Raw genomic sequence first — 17,323 nt, 5'->3', positions numbered from 1 at the left:
AAGGTATGTAAATTAAGTATGTTCTTTATACTTGAATAATATGCTCTTAAATTTTGAATTTTGAATTTTTAAAATTTAAAAATGAAATTTTGAATTATATTTGGGTGAAAATAATTTTGGATAGAGAAATTCTTGATATCTAAATATTTTGAAATGATTTGACAATAAATTTTTGGTAAAACTCAATTAGTAATTATCTTTTACCTTTTTTAAATACCATTTATCAGAAATTACTTTGTTCTTTATATTTCAGTGATATGTTCTTTTATAAATTCATGATGTTCTTTATAAATATATACGATGTTCATTCCACTTTAATCCAGGTGTACCTTGCGCATGGTACACCTAGGTGTATGAACCACTAATTGATTTTAGCAATGTCTTTGTAAAATAAGAAAATAGGAGCAGCCCCTTCTTGTTTATCTTGTATTACAAAGAAAACATACACAGCATGACATATAAGCACCACTCTCGAATAGCCCATTCTCCTTGCCAACTCTACTCTAAAACTAAACGAACAATTGTTTGTGCAAATTAGGATGTCAATTGAATGTTGTTCTCTTCACTGCCACCAGCAAAAAGAGCTCCATATTCATCCCTGATGGCTGCACCAAAACTCACCCCTACATATAAACCACTTAAAAACATGTGCATCTACATTAGTTTTAACCTATCCTTGGCAGGGGGGTCCACCTTATGCAATTGCGAGGCTACAATGACTAATGCTTATTATGGGCCTTGTACAACTTCTCAAAATGAGGGGAAAAAAAGAAAGAGAAATGTAATAGAACAGGACATATGTGTTTTACAAGGTTGTGTTTTTATATATCAAGTACTAGATATATATTATAAATTATTATAGAAGTGTTGTGAGCCTAATCTATCTAACCTACACCGAGACAAGTACTCTAACCTAGCCTAAGACAAATGAGTGCAATGCATGGGATAAGTAGGATAACTCTTTTACAAGAATTAAGAGGCCTATGTGTTTTTGAGGTCGCTATAAGTATGTAGGTGATGTGTCTATTTTATATAGTATTTTATCCCCGTTTCTTGGTCATAATTGATAATGTTTTTGGCTCTTTAGAGCCACTTTTATTACTAATTGGTGTTTTCTAGTGTTTTCGTAGATTTGGTTGACTTTTGCAGGGATTTATGCTTTTGGAGTATTTTCCCGAGATATTTTGGAGCAATCACGAGCATTGGAGAAGCACGACCAGATTCTATAGCCCAGGGCCGGTTAGAGCCATCGAACCGGTGATTAAGGGCTCGGTATAGGTGATGTCGGGGCATTTGGACCGAGTATTCAAGCCCCAAAGAGGAAACCCAGATTGGCCCGTAGAATTGGAGCCCAATCGAAGTCCAAATAGTGGCCCAAATGAGCCGCCCGGCCAAAAAGGCTGGCGCCCGGAGGCGCGCCCGGCCGGGCGGGAGAAGCTTAGGCTGGCGCCCGGTGACGCGCCCGGCCGGGCGCGAGATTATTATTATGAGCAAAAAGGCGTGCCCGATCGGGCGGTGCCACGCCCGATCGGACGTGTGTATTTCTTAGGAGACGATTAACGTCGTTTTAATTTGTTTTAGTTTAGGATTTTGTACGGAGTATAAATACTCCTCCGTAATACGATTTTAGTATCTCTTCTTCTCTCTTTTTACTCTTTCTTTACTCTCTTAATTGTTCTCTTAGATTTGTTTCTCTAAAAACCTTTGTTCTTAATTCTACTCTTAATTCCAGATTTATTTTGGTAACGATTTCTCTTCCCTTAATCTTAGTTGTTTATTTTATTCCTTTCATCATGATTTATTTTATTACTTTGATTAGTTTAGTTTTTAATATGTGCGAGTAGTTTTATTTCTAGGGTTTATGGGGATCCATAAATAATATGAAGGAGTATTTGTTGTTGTTAATTATCAATGCTAGATTAATTTCCTATTGATTGATTTAATGCTCTGTGACTAGATTTGTGCAGATCTTTTATGCATGAGTTTAACAATATTGATTCGAGATTCGACAGATGAGAATTAATGTTTAGGTCTAGTTTCAATAGGCAGATTAATTTATAAATGGTTAAGTCGAGATTCGAGAGATGAGATTTAATACCGGTAGATTAATTCTGTGATTGTAATACGTAGCGAAAGCCCTTTACAATCTGGTTAATTGATGCATTGATGATTGACTATTATTGATTATTGGTATTACATGATAATTTCTTATTGAATTGTTTTAACGTTTTACAATTGCGGCTTGTAAAAGTATAGCAATATTAAATTGATGTATCGAGCAGATGTTAATTTGATATTAAAGGCTATTTTCAATAAGAACTTAGATCTAGTAAATTGCGAGAGCCTGTTAGATCTATGTTGATTAATAAATTGCGAGAGCCTGTTAATCGTGTTATTTATGCAATGTCAATGATTGATTACTATGTTTTACCCTGGAGTATTATTTATTGGTGAACCTATGCCCTAGATCCTTTAATATATTGTTTCTCCCTATTCTCAATCTTCGTAGTTTAGTTTCTTATTCAAATATAAATATTGGTTACTTCATAATCTAGATTATTTTAGTTAATTAGGAATAGAAAGACTTGTTTCCCTGTGGAGATCGACCCTACTTCCCTATTTACTTTAGTTAGAGGACTTAGGTATTTACTTTTGATTTGGGGATACGACTTTACCCTATCAGTAGGTCGTTGCTTAGACGACCACTAATCAAAAGCAAACTAGGGGGTGGACTTTCTCCTTAGAGTCTTGGACATACAATCACCAAGAGTATGATAAACTACATGAGCACATACTTAACTACATATGTTATGTTGAAAATTACCAATTTCATATCAACCCGACTCTTGACGCTAAGGATTATAGGAAAGATAATTACCTAGATATATACCTACTTGTACACACCTGATTGTGTTTCCTCAAAATCCAAACCCAGTGATGAGTACTTTTTACGTCTTTGATTAATGAGTTCGATAAAGAGTTGAAGAGTCTTGTAAATTTCTCTTAAGCCTTGACCATATTTCTAATTTTCCAAAATGTTAAAGCCCAAATCATTCATTTCGTGCCTTTAAACCCAAAATCATTCATTTCGTGCCCTTGAAAATCATTCATTTCATGATTAACTCATAAAAGCATCGAAAACAGATTATTTTGGTCCATAGTCTCAATCCAATTATTTCTTAGTTGGATGGGGATTGAAAATATCTTTCCAACAATATATTATAAACCAAAATCCGACTTAAAACGAATAAGTTATGGCCAAAATACGCAAATTCTTTTATGGATCCTAGTCCATCTAAAATAGTTGGACCCTACTAAAACGCAGTTTTATATGAATGAAACGTAGGTCCATTCTCTTCTTCTTCTTCTTCTCGCCATCTTTACTTCTCTTTCTTTTTTGTTGTTGTTGTTGTTGTTTTTTTGTTGGTTAATTTGTTGTTCCATCTTTTTAGAGAAAATCTCTCTCTCTCTCTCTTTAATTTTTTTTTAAAAATCTAATCTCTCTTTATTTCTTTCTTGATTTTAATTCACTTTTTTTCAAATTCTTATTTTCTCTCTCCTTTGTTCTTTGATTTTTTTTTTCCCATTCATTTTTCCATTAATTTTCTTTATTTAACGTGAAAGAACTAGTTCAAATTCCCGAACATATCAATCCAATTTAGTTATTATGAATTCATTATGATTAATATTAATTTTTTTTATTTTGAGAAGAATTTGTGGATGAAATCATTGTTTTAATATCTATTGAAGCTAATTTGGTCGATTTTCAATTTGTAATCGATTATGATCGATTTCAATTCGTAATCGGTTATGATCGATTACCTAATTGTTTTTATTGTTCTCATAAAATTGTATGTATTTTTTTTTTATTTTGAGACGAATTTGTGGATGAAATCATTATTCTAATATCAATAGAATTTGTTGAAGTTAATTCGATCGATTTTAATTTGTAATCTATTATGATCAATTACCTGATTGTTTTTATTGTTCTCATTAATTTGATTGCTTAATTTGATTGTTCTCATTAATTTGTATGTTCAATTTGCTGAATACCCTATACTTTTGAATATTTAGTATAAAAATCTGAACAATTGCAAATTTTGAACATTTAGTTAAAAAAAATCCGAACATAAAAAATTTTGAACATTAAGTAAAAATATCTGAACAATCGCAATGTACCATGCCTATAATTTTGAACATTTAGTAAAAACAATATGTACAATCGCAAATTTCAAAAATAGATTGCAATAACATTCCAGTTATTAGCGCATCGCTTCAGTCTATGAAGACAACAGTGGTGTCTAACGCGCCGCGATAGCCTTGTGGCCCCGCGTTGATGCCAACGTCGCGCGATAGTTCTATCGCCATGCGATGTTTTAGCTGCTTCTTTTCGAGTCTTACTATCATGATTAACTAGTTTAATGTACATATGTGGTCTTTAACTGGTCTTGTTCGATTCCAACCACATATCTAGTCCCATGATCATCACACGAGTCTTGTAAATATCACCTTCACTCACGAGTTTTTGCACACACTTTGTACGTTTTTTTTGTCACACCGTGACCATGCTTAATGTCTTGCATCGTTGTTTTCCGTCATATTTTTAGGGGGTAAGTTGGATAGTATCCTCTCAACACGAACTATGTTGCTTGAAAACCTTGTCTCCCTTACTGATTCCCATAAAATATGCACCATTTTTTTTCAAACCCATAAAGTACGAGTCGATTAGAGTCAAGTCATTAAAAGAGTCAATGGTTTAATTTTTACAGCGTTTGGTCGAGGAAAGAAGGGCGTTTGATTTGAGATAACACCTTCATACAAGTACTCCTTTTCCATAACACAGTTCAAAGAAAGAAGAAACCAATGGCAACTAAGCAAGAAGATGATAGAATCCAAAAACCATAGATGATCTGGTTGACTTAGTTAAAGAAATTAGCACTCGAATGGAGAAGACCAAAGACCCTGGTAATAACCGCATTCCACCTGAGACAATTAAGCGCATCGAAGAAAGGCTAAGTCAAGTCCTTGAAGACTATAAATACCTTGGCATAAGCTCTAAGGGACTCTCAATGGACAAAGACCTTCTTCCGTAGAAGTTCTTTGTCAATGACATTCCCAAGTTTAAAGCTACTGACAATCCTTACTTTCACTTAAAGGCTTTCGAGACAATCATGGAGATCAAGGTGATTGACAAAAAGATCTTCACCTTGCTTTTCTTCCTTTCCTTGGAAACAGTATGTCAACCATGGTTCTTTTCTATAGGTTATGAGAAACTCCGTTTCATATTATTTGCAACTTTTGTAAAAAATGAATGCTACACATTATTTGCAACAAATGTTTTATTTCCTTTTTAGGTTAACATTTCTCTCCATCTCTCTCCTCATCACATGCATCCAAAATATTCTTTCTCAATTTTACACTCACAATCAAATTTTTCCTAGGAGTCCATGCACCATCTAAAGTTGCAAATAATGAAACAGAGGTAGTACTTGGGATAGTACGTTTTACACATATTTTTAGTGATAGATAAAAATAAATGTAATATTCAAGTAAAAACTGATCATAGAGAGCTTGAAATTCTTAAGCAAAAAGAAAATGAGGGCTTCACCGCATTCTATAATAGGTGGAAGAAAACTTCTGCCAAAGTGATTGAAGTTCCAAGTGAAAAAGAGTATGTGAGAATGATCATTAAGAATCTCCTAGAGAAATACCAAAATATCTAAAATATTAATGCAATTTGAATACTTAGCTTTCAAAGCTGTCTATAACATAGGCATTGAAATTGAAGTTAACTTTATAAAATCGAAAGCTACTACTAACAATAATAGTAACAACAGTGGCTGGAAAGGAAAGAAGAACGACCATCCAGTGGCAAAATCTGAATAATTATATTAGGGAGGCCAAGTTTTTTATTTTTCAAAAGCCAAATTACTTTAGATATAGAGGGCCAAGTTAAGGGTGTCGATTTGGGTGTTTGGGTCGAGTCTAATTTAAAACTTGAGACATGCTAAATTATTGTACTCATACGAGTCGAAATCTCAATCGGATATTTTTTGTTTCAGTTTCGTATTGTTTGGTTGGGTTAGATTTTAACACCTGTAGACCAAGTTTGAAAATGTTTTTTTTTTATAATATTTTTCTTATTACACTGCACAAAGAAGTTTCAAAGCTTAATACTAAGAAAAATGAAAATTCATTTACAAATCCTAAAGCCCAATAACTAGATTTTTATGGTGATTGGTACATGTAAAATGATTTTAGTTTAATTTGAATAGTTAAATTAGCAATACAAGAAGGAAAAAAAAAAGTGGGAAGCAGGTTTCAACATCCATTTTATAGTAATTACAAGCATCTCTTTGAAAACACCAAAAACCAACTGAGCTACTGTAAACACCAAATTTTATCCCCTATTTTTATACTTTTTTTTTTACTTTCAATCAACTAATAAATTTTGCATAATTTCATAATTATAATAACAAATTTAATTATGCTAACAACAACTACAATAATTAGAGACGAATGCAAGTGATGTTTATTCGAAGTACACAAAACTCTTACAATTTGTACTTCTAATTTATGAATAAAACACAATTTTAATTTGAAGCACAACTCGAACCTTGTACACTCCGTGCCGAAAACTTCAAGTCGTCATTTATTCATGATTATGAAAATCATTAATGCCATTAGTAGCACCACTAACGCCATAATCAAAGCTAAATATAAATTTAGTACTCGAAAATGCTCGTCGAACGGAGAGGAAGCTCGATGGTTTTGGTTGCCGGGAGCAATGGAAACCGACAATGAAAAGGAAAGGAGTATGTTTTTGCGTAGTTAAGGGGTGAATGGTGATTTTTGATAAGGGAAATCTCTCTTTTATAGGGAGTAAATCTTATCCGTAATTTTATCATATCCCAATCGTGTAATCGTTTAGTCTAATAATAGTAATAAGTTCATCATTTAAAAATAAAATAAAAACAATGGTGTTACCACTTGACGTATGTAACAATTGTTTCGTTTGACATAACACAGTTGGAAGTATTAAATGTTGACCATCTAATCCATACAATTTTAAAACCGCGACCCTTTCTATATTATCACTTTCTAACTCCGGATAAAAGTTTAGCACTACTGATTTCATGTATCCTATTGCTATTATTATTTTTATATTTTCAATCATCTTTTAATACATAATAATAATAAAAAATTAGTTCAAAACAAAAATAAAATAAAAACCACAAAGGACAAATATGCATGCATTGATAATGAAAAAGCATGCATTACATGCATAGAACCACAAAAGTCACGGTTAATCTTTCTTTTTATTTTGTTTTACTTTATTTTTTTTTATTTTTTTAATCTTTCACTCATAAAAGGTCTTTTTTTAGATGGAACTTTGTGATAAACGTACTACTACTCCATTTTTCATCTTCGTCTTTTCTTTCAAATCCTCTCCAAAACACCATTACAGCTATATATACCTTCATGACTCATCTTTTCTCTGTTCCATACACTCAAAAATAACAAGTGTAAGGTATGCATGTTATTTCTCTTCCTGAGTAATGCAATGACGACAATATTCGACAGTGAAAGAGTGGCTCTAAGTAAAGATACCTCTACCATTGCCACTCATTTGATATATATGTCAAATACATGCAAAGAAAGAAAATGGTAAGCCATGGTTGTAATTTAGCAACGAAAATCAGATTATGATGTGATACGACAATACGCTGTATCACTAAACTGTGTTTCTTCCCAAACGGTAAGGTGATATGACTATTCGCAATCAATGGCAAACAACTTTTTCTCCTTGTTATTTTCTGATAAATGGGTTGGTATTAGTTTGATTTGGCTAAAGGTAAGTTTGAAATACAAAGAATAAGTACAAGAAAATACACTCTTCAAAGGAAATTATTGCCAAATAATAATTGTATTAAAATTATATTAGTACTTTTATTTTTTTTAGTCATTAAATACTATTGTCATTTATTCAGTTAATCAGTAACTTTTGTATGTAGTAGTACTAGGCTAACTTCATTTGTCCTCTACCTCATAAGATGAATTTTGTTACAATTTCTACTTAACTCTTGTATTCATATGTATTCGTAACGTATAACCAATAATTTTTTTGTATTTTACATTTTAGCTCTCATTTTCTCCTATAAATATCACCCATCTTTACAAAGAAGGAGCAAAAAAATCGAAGAAAACTGCTAAAAAAAAACTCTTAAAGGAAGTCTAAAATATTTTGGAACGATTATTAAAAAAATATTATTTTCACTAATATATATATATATATACACACACACACACACACATACACATATTTAACACTACTTTTACTAATTCTTCAAGATAGCTACCCAAAGTCAAAGGTAATATTTTCTTTATTTTTATTTGTGATTTTCAATTATTTTTACATAAATTTACTAACTTTTCTACTTTTGTGTGTTCCATAATCTCCTAGGGCACTATACGTGCCGGTTTCCTAATTCAAGTAGAATTTGACTGACCGCAAGTGAATTCGAGAGTGATGAGTATACATGGTTTGTTTGATTGTTCCTCTTATATGTATCATCAGTATTTAGAATACAAAATGGAAGCAATAATAATTGTATAAGATGCATAAGGAAACTCTGAAGAATGAAGTAAAAGTTTTGTGTAGAACGGACTCACGTGAGTCCGGTAATACAAACAGGAAAAAAAAATTAAGAAAAAAAAATTGAGGAAAAAAAAATCTTAATGGTCAGAAATTAGATAAAAATAGTCAGATATTAGATTATAATGGTCAGATATTGAGGAAAAAAAATTAGTAAGATATCAGATTATAATGGTAAGATTTTAGATTATAATGGTCAAAAATTAGATTATAATGGTTAGATATTATATTATAATTGTCAGAAAATAGATTATAAATAATAGATATTGGGGGTATTATTTGAGAGATATAAAATATTCCAAAGTTGCAACTAAAAAAAATCAGCGGTTATATATATATATATATATATATATATATATATATATATATATATAATAGGTTAAATATACCAGATAATAAAAAATAACCAAGCTTCGAAGCCTTATATATGCAGGCGACTTATCAGAAAACAACTTCGGAAGCTGGTCCTTCAATGCTATGTTCATAACTGTGAAAATGGTCCCTACTATTGCTAATGTCGAAATTGCCATCGGAACAACAAATTTAGCAACCTTGGGGTGTCCTGCTCCTAACTCGTTAAATACTCTCACGCTGCAAAACCATGATGAAACATTTAAGAACTGCTCTTCGATCTGTTAATACAAAATAAGAAGATGTGGAAAGTGAAGATATCATATTGATGCTTACCTGGCTGTTGCACTGAAGCCTGAGCAATCGTTAGAGTCCACACATCCAAATTCATACTGCAATTAGAGCTGGGAATTTGAGGAGAGAGAGTGAGAGGAAATACTAGAGGTGTACGACTATTGTTGGGATGGGGGGAAGGTTGCCGGCACCGGGGAATGGGAGGGAAAAGGTCGCAGGCCGCCGACAGGGGATGAGTAGCGACAATGGGTAGGGGATGATAATATGTATTATAAACCGGACTCACGTGAACAGACTCACATAAAACCTTCTCAAAAATGAATGATGGAATTCTAGCAAAGTATCATTTTCGATCACTTTATATTTTATTATATAAAAAATCGTTTTCCATGATAAAAATAAAAAATGAAATTTTTACATTAAGCTTATGTATTTAGGAGAGTATGAGACTTGAAATTTTATAAAAATAAACTTTAACCAATCCACAAAAAATAGACATTAAGGCTTACTAACACCACAAATTTCTAATTACATGTCTGCCCATGTTCCAATTTCGACCAATATATTTTTTAATAATAAAATTTGAATTGACTACCTGGAAAGTAGATTCCTTAAGCTTTCTAAATTGGGGTAACACATCCTCATAGGATGAATATTCTATTTTCTATGATTTTTACAAAATAATGTATTAAAATATTAAATTAATGCAAGATTGTTCTTTCGAACCAAGAATATCTTTTTTATTTGACATATCAAATGGCTTCTAAAAAAGGATAATTTCTTGCAGAGCATAAATATGTATGTCCTTAACATACCATTAAAAAGGACATGCTACTTTCGAAGTATTTTGACCATTATCACCAGAAGCGAAGCCAGGAATAAAAATCTAAGGGGGCCAAGATTCGATAAAGTTTTTTTTTTTAAAAAAGTTCTTAAGTGGGGAGTCGATCTTGAAACCTCTCTCATCACCATGCAAAACTCAAACTAACAATCGAGCTACCATTGGCAACATGTTGTATTAGCTAAATATTTACTATTTATTAGTTTCTTATGGGAGGCAGACTACAAAATACACATGTCACCTATTTGGCCACGGGGGGCCGGGCCTCCACCAGCCCCCCGGTGGCTCCGCCCCTGATTATCACCCAATTCCCCATGAATGTCCCAAACTGGAGTGATTTTAAAGGAAATTCATCATCTCTTAATTCAACTGTTGGATGGACCCCCATTTTTGATATGTTATATTAGACATGTATACCTTTCCAAAGACATATCATATGCTCTAATCCAACCGTTGGAACTTAATATATAGAGTTCGAAAGATCAGGAAAACATAAAACTTTCAAGAACTTTAAAAAAGAATGAACATTATACAATTCATGTCACCCAATTATATATACCTCTAGTAAATATTTTTCTCAAAATATTTTAAATTAAGTCACTTGAGGAAGTTATAAATTACTCATGCCTTCAATTAATTTTAATCTCATCCAAAAAGAGACGCATATGTATCATTTTAAGACCAAAACTTTTTTTTTCTTTCAAATTTTCTTCATATCCTATGGCTATATGAAAGGAGCACTATAAATAATTTATTTATTTTGGAATAGAATGCCTTATAAATTTTAAAGAACTTTTGGTAAGCCTTAATTCCATCATCGTTCAGAAGGGCTAAATTTCCTTATGCATTTCTTAATAAAGAGACAACTAACTTTTAATTAAGTAAAACATGGCTTTTCATGCTTGTATCATTTTAGGAATAAAATAAATCTTATGAGTTATGGTATATATTTAAATAAGAGGGTTAAATTGAACATTCAATCATGACAGGTTACAAGATGATCTATTTCCACAGAGAATTATACTTTTAAAGTTTCATTATCTCTGATAGATCACTTACGTAATCTGATTAACATGATTAAGGTTTTCAATTCATTACCTATCATTCGGATTTAAGCCATATGGAACGTACATTTTACATAAGTCAATTTCATACAATCCAAATACATTTTCTTCGTATACCTCTCGATTCACACAAAAAAATGCCCTTTAAGCATACTCAAATAAGCCCATACAATATCTTTTCAGAAGTTGGTCGACCCTAAAGTCGTTAATTGAAACGCATTTTATAAACAAAAAGTCATTCTCAAAGAAACTCCTATGGTGTCGCTAATTCTAGAGACTTCCTCAACCCCGATAAATCGACCTCCATCTTGAAAGCAAGATTGTTCACCTTCATTCAAATGACCCTGTACGTACAGATCGACTACTGTGGGGAATAATTTCAAGCGTTAACCCCCCTTAGCTTGAACCCCACTGTGATCATACACTAAAGTACGGTGGCGTCCAAAAGGGAAGAAGATAGAGCAAAAGAGTCGCCAACAAGTTTTAGGAACTTGTAAACCGTTCACAGGGTGAAGGTTACACCCCTTAACGATCCAAGAGATCGTCAACTCCATAAGGTCTTGAACCAAATAAGGGTTCGGGGATGAAGGTACAAATCCAACCTAAAAGAGATTGAACCTGCCCTAATAATAGGCCTCTACTTTATTCTGATCGTATTCATGTGCGCTTTCTGATTAACATGCAATCATTAGAATTAACCCTAAACTTGTTTATCTATGTTGGTTGAATATTAATGCACAAATAAACTATTATTGGCGATCACTTGAATTATAATAAAATTAACCCTAACAAGATTATTAATATCTTATTAAGCGTGATTACAAGTACCAAATTCCCTTTAAGCATGCATAAAAGGCGTGATCAAGCAATAACAATAAATATCAAGCAACATAATTATAATAATCAATAATAATAATAATAATCATAACAATCATGAATCATGTTAAAGCATAATAATAGCAAGATCCTAGGCATGATACTAACAAGATTAATAACAAACCCTAGCATGTCACTAAGCAATAAAAATCAAATCTTTAGCCCTAACATGATACTAACAATCATAAATATTAGGAAGAACATAAAAGGCATCGTACTTTTAATCATACTTGATATTAAAATTACCCTAGACATGATACTAGGAATCATAATAACAATCTAAGCATGAACTCTATATCATAACATCAATTAAACCATTAAAGTACTTACTTTGATGCCTCGTACCTCTTTCTAATAACAAAATACACACGTTAGTAACTTCAAGGAAAATAATAAACGAAAATTAAATTAAATAATTGAAAGAGAGATTTGGGACCAAACCCTCAGAAATTAAACCTTTCACGTCTAGGGCGAAGGCAACTTCGAATATGGCTAGGTGTATCTAGATCTAATGAATGCGGAATTTTGTATGTAAAAAGCTAGTTTAGAAAAGGAGAGAGAGAGAGAGAGAAATCAAGAAAAACTTGATGAGAGTTGGTGAATGAAAGAATAAGAATTGGTGATTATTGATGAAAACTGGGTTTCGTAAACGAAGTTTTTAGTACGTTATATATAGAGAAAATCAGCCAAAAAGATAAAATATCAAAACAGAGTTCCAGCGCACGTAAAAACACATTAGGGCCAGCGCTGGCTTATTGGCGCCAGGCACCAACATCAGCGCCAGGCGCCAAGCGTAGTGCCAGGCGCTACAGCTGGCGTTTGGCGCTGATCTAGAAAATTACGCGTTTTCTTAAAATCAGATAAAAATTGCCGTACAGGAGGATAAAATCGTATTTCCCTCAAAAATGCTCTTTGATTTTAATTAAAACTCTGAAAAGTCAACAAAAGTCAATTTATCAATGCTAATTGAATTAGGAATGAAAAGAACCTTCTAGAAGAATCTAAAAGACTAAAACCATTCCTAATTGCATTAAGAATGATAAATCTATATTAGGCCCTCCCCTAGATCATTGGGCCGCATATAAGGCTCAAACCGGACCCAGTTTAGTAAATTGGCCATAACTTCCTCAATATTCATCGTAATTGGGCTTATAATATATCGTTGGAAAGCTCTTGTCAAGTCCCATCAAACTACACTACTATCGGACCCATATCATGGACCAACCAAACTGGATTGATTGTTTTCTTAAAATAAGTTTTCAAAAACAGAGAGAAGAGAAAAGAAATTAAAACTATCCGCAACACTAAACTTTCCACACTTTCGCTTCATTCGATTATGATTCGACGCGAAAGGTACTCATCACTGGGTTTAGTTTTGGGGAGACACAAATGGGTGTCTACAGAAGCCCCCACTTTGACTGAGTTTGGAGAAACGCGAGTTTCAAAAACAAAAGTCAAAGTATCGATAGGGACGGAGAATGATTCAGAACGTTCTGCGATCCTAAATCACTCTTGTAACGCCGATACCTGCAAACTAGCGTTAGTTAAACAGATAAAAGAATTAAGAAACGCGTATCTTGCACCGTCGAGCACACGTCTCTAAAAGTAACCGATTTGCTGCCGCTTTCTTGTTTTGATGACCTCCTGCCAAGAGAATGTCATCCCGCTTGAAAACCGCTACTCTTGTAACTGCTTCCAATATAGAATATTGCTTCGCTTGAAACGATCCTCCTTCGCTATGATAATATTCCACGTCCAAGGGAATACTATCGAAGATTGCTTCACTTGAAACATTCCTCTTCCGCTATGATAATACTCCACGTCCTAGGGAACACTATCGAAGATAACTTCGCCTAAAATCACCTTCAGTTGCTTTTTGACAACTTTCCATAATCTATGGAACGCCATCTTGCTTTTTCGATGTTCACTCGTCTCCGAACAAAGAGCTTCTTTTTTATATGTTCACGCGCCTCTGAACAAAGAGCTTCTTCTTTTTTTGTTATGTCATCGCGTCTCTGAACAAAGAGCTTCGATAATATGTTCTTCTGAATGATGTGTCCACGCGTCTCTGAACGAAGAGCTTGATAATACGATGTCCACGCGTCTCTGAACAAAAGAGCTTGTAGGAAATGTTCACGCGTCTCTGAACAAAAGAGCTTGAATAATATGCCCACGCGTCTCTGGAGCATAGATCCTTGATGGAAATGTCCACGCGTGTCTGAACAAAAGAGCTTGAAAGAAATGTTCACGCCTCTCTGAACAATAGAGCTTCGATAATATGTCCACGCGTCTCTGAACAATAGAGCTTGAATAATATGCCCACGCGTCTCTGAACAAAAGAGCTTCGATGATTGAATGTTTGTTGCGATAATATTCCGAAGAAAAATTTCTGAAGACCAACACTTGCCGATCTCTAAAGCTCGCTTGAACTTTGCTTCCGCTATGCCAATACGTCGGCGGTTGGCTGCTTGTGAACCATTATGTCCGTGATAAGCCAACGCTTAGGCGCTTTAAGCTAAGTGAGACGATCTTTCATCAGTTCGATCACTTTTTGTGACTGTAATCAAACCGACTACTTAATCATATCAAATTGCTTATAGGGGCTAACTGGCGTACCAAGGAACCTGAAATTGCTGTATGAGGTCGAAATTACCTTTCTGAGAGGCTTCGAGCTCTATCGCTGCTGAAATATCTCTGGCGCCAGGAATTGGAGTAGGGTCTTCCCTATTTTGCTGCACCTGTATTTATTTTTTACTATAGAACTTTGCCAATTTCTTTAATTATCTTAGGGTTGACCTAAGGTTTAATGTCGCTTGACTCATTAACTTGACACGAATCAAGGCATAAACTTGACTCGTTGTGGCTGACTTGAGGTTGACTCGATTCAAGGCATAAACAAAAATTTTCCGTCATTTTTGTGGAGGGTACCGACTTTCTCCCGAAAAAGAAAGACGCGAAAAAGAATCGAAAGTTTAAAGATGCATGTTGAATAAGCTTAGTCAAATGTTGTTTGATACTATCTCTCAAGGTGCAAGGATTAACCCATCCTAGGCTATCTCAATTGTTGACTCAATGATGAAAGCATTTGGGTAACTTAGGCACGGAGGCTAAGCACTTCATACTTCGTGATGCAATGACAATTATGAGTGATGAGTGATCTTGATATGACAAGGCATACTTCAACGTTATGTTAAGGTTCCATGACAAAGGGTTCCTAAGGGAAGTATATTTGGTCATGTATCTATGCGGTGTGTGAAAGTGACACTAAAGTTAGGCCGCAAGCGCTAAGTGTGTAGGAAAATATATTGAAAAGAGTCAAATGGTGGTGACTCTTAAGCTGGGTAAGCTAATGATGTAAGGATCAAGCCCCCAAGTTTAGCTCTACATGGATAGGGATGAGCATAGGAGATCCCTTGATATGATCATGGTGTGTGAATGTGAATGTGAATATGAATGCATTTTTATTACGGTCGCACCTCGATGTGAGGTCGCCTACGTATCCGTTAGGAATTAGGCCGAACGTAGCTCTAGTCGAACCTCGCACAAGTGTGTATACCTCAAAAAGGTCTTTTTAAGGGTTGTAACGTGGTTAGGCTAAAGGTTGTAGAAGAAGGGGATAAAGGCTCAAGACCCTCGATAAGCTCCCAAGGTGTGCAACCTTGATTTTGAATCTTTGTATTTTTATGCTTGAGTTTCTATTCTTTTTTTAGCTCTTTCTTTTGTTTTAACATTTATTTCATTTTTATAAGTGTGGGTAATCCCGATCATGCGGTCTATCACTCACTTGGCATTCATCTTTCTCAGGCACGGTACCGAGCACTCGATAAGAGACACAATCTGAGACGTGTTCATATCAAAGTTATTTTCATATCAAAGACATTGGAACACTTACCTTTTTTGTACACTTTTATTATTATTTTTATTTTAAGTCACTCAAGCTTTTTATGAAATTGAAAATTGCATAAGTTACACACCATCCCATCCCAAGGTTAGATAGATATGGGTTGAAAAAGAGAAAGGTCTATCGTTAGACAATGCTCAAAGGGGTTTATCAAAAAAGGATTGCATATTTTAAGGGTGAAAGGCAATATGATGTGGCTACAAGGGGTGATTCAAATCATTGGTATACCTTGTGCTTAATTCGACATGGATTTTTTTTTATATGCAATATAATAAAATGATCATATATAAGGAAATAAATGCTCATTTTTATTAAAAGAAAAATATAATGATCCTACAAAATAAATCTAAGGAGAATAAAAAGGTGCCTATGCTAGACTTATTGGGGAAAGGGTAAATAAAAAGAAATAGAAAAAAGAGGTCACGAAATCTTGTCGTTAAAGCTCGCCTCTTGTCTTGTGTTGTTTCCTTTATCATCACTCGCTCTTCTTGTTAACTGGAGGCATGGGAAGCTTGTTATTATCAATCAAATGTTGGATAGCCTCCTTTAGCTTCCAACAGCTCTCAGTAGCATGACCCCTACCTTGATGGTACTTGCAGTGTTGGTCTGGATTCCAACTAGGCAATCTCTTTTCACGTACGGGATCATGAATAGGTCCAATGGGAGTAATGAGTCCTTTGGCATGGAGTCGATCGAAGAGAGTTTCGTAGCTCATTCTAATGGGGGTGAAGTCTTTCCTTAGCTGCTTCTTAGATCCTTGGTTATCCATGGCTAAAACTTCACTGAGATCAAAGGTACTAACATTGTTACTAGAGTGGGCGTTTTCGGAAGAAGAAGGATTGTCGTTCTTCTTTCCTTTCCAGCCACCGTGGTTACTATTGTTAGTAGCTTTTTGCTTTGTGAGGTCATCTTCGATTTCAATTCCGATGTCATAAACGGCCTTGAAAGTATTCAGATTGTGTTGATATTTTAAATGCTTTGAATACTTCTCTTGGAGATTCTTGATAAATATCCTCACGGATTCTTTTTCAGTGGGAACCTCAATCATCTTAGCTGAGGTTTCTCTCCATTTATTAAAGAAAGAAGTAAAGCCTTCATTCTCTTTTTGCCTTAGCATCTCAAGTTGTCTATAGTCGGTTTCAACTTGGATATTGCACTTGTACCTATCAACGAAAGCGTTTACTATCTATTCCCAGGTAGAGGTTTTCTCTTTGTCAAGGGAGAAGAACCATTGTTGGCAAACGGTTTCAAGAGATAGAGAGAACAGAGAGGGGAAAACCTTCTTATCGATACCCTTAATGTTCATTATAGTTTCGAAAGCTCTTAGATGGAAGTAAGGG

Source organism: Chenopodium quinoa, unplaced genomic scaffold (genome assembly GCF_001683475.1).
Source record: "Chenopodium quinoa cultivar QQ74 unplaced genomic scaffold, ASM168347v1, whole genome shotgun sequence".
Taxonomy (NCBI): domain Eukaryota; kingdom Viridiplantae; phylum Streptophyta; class Magnoliopsida; order Caryophyllales; family Amaranthaceae; genus Chenopodium; species Chenopodium quinoa.
The sequence above is the reverse complement of the archived record's forward strand: the minus strand, read 5'-3'. Positions refer to the sequence as shown.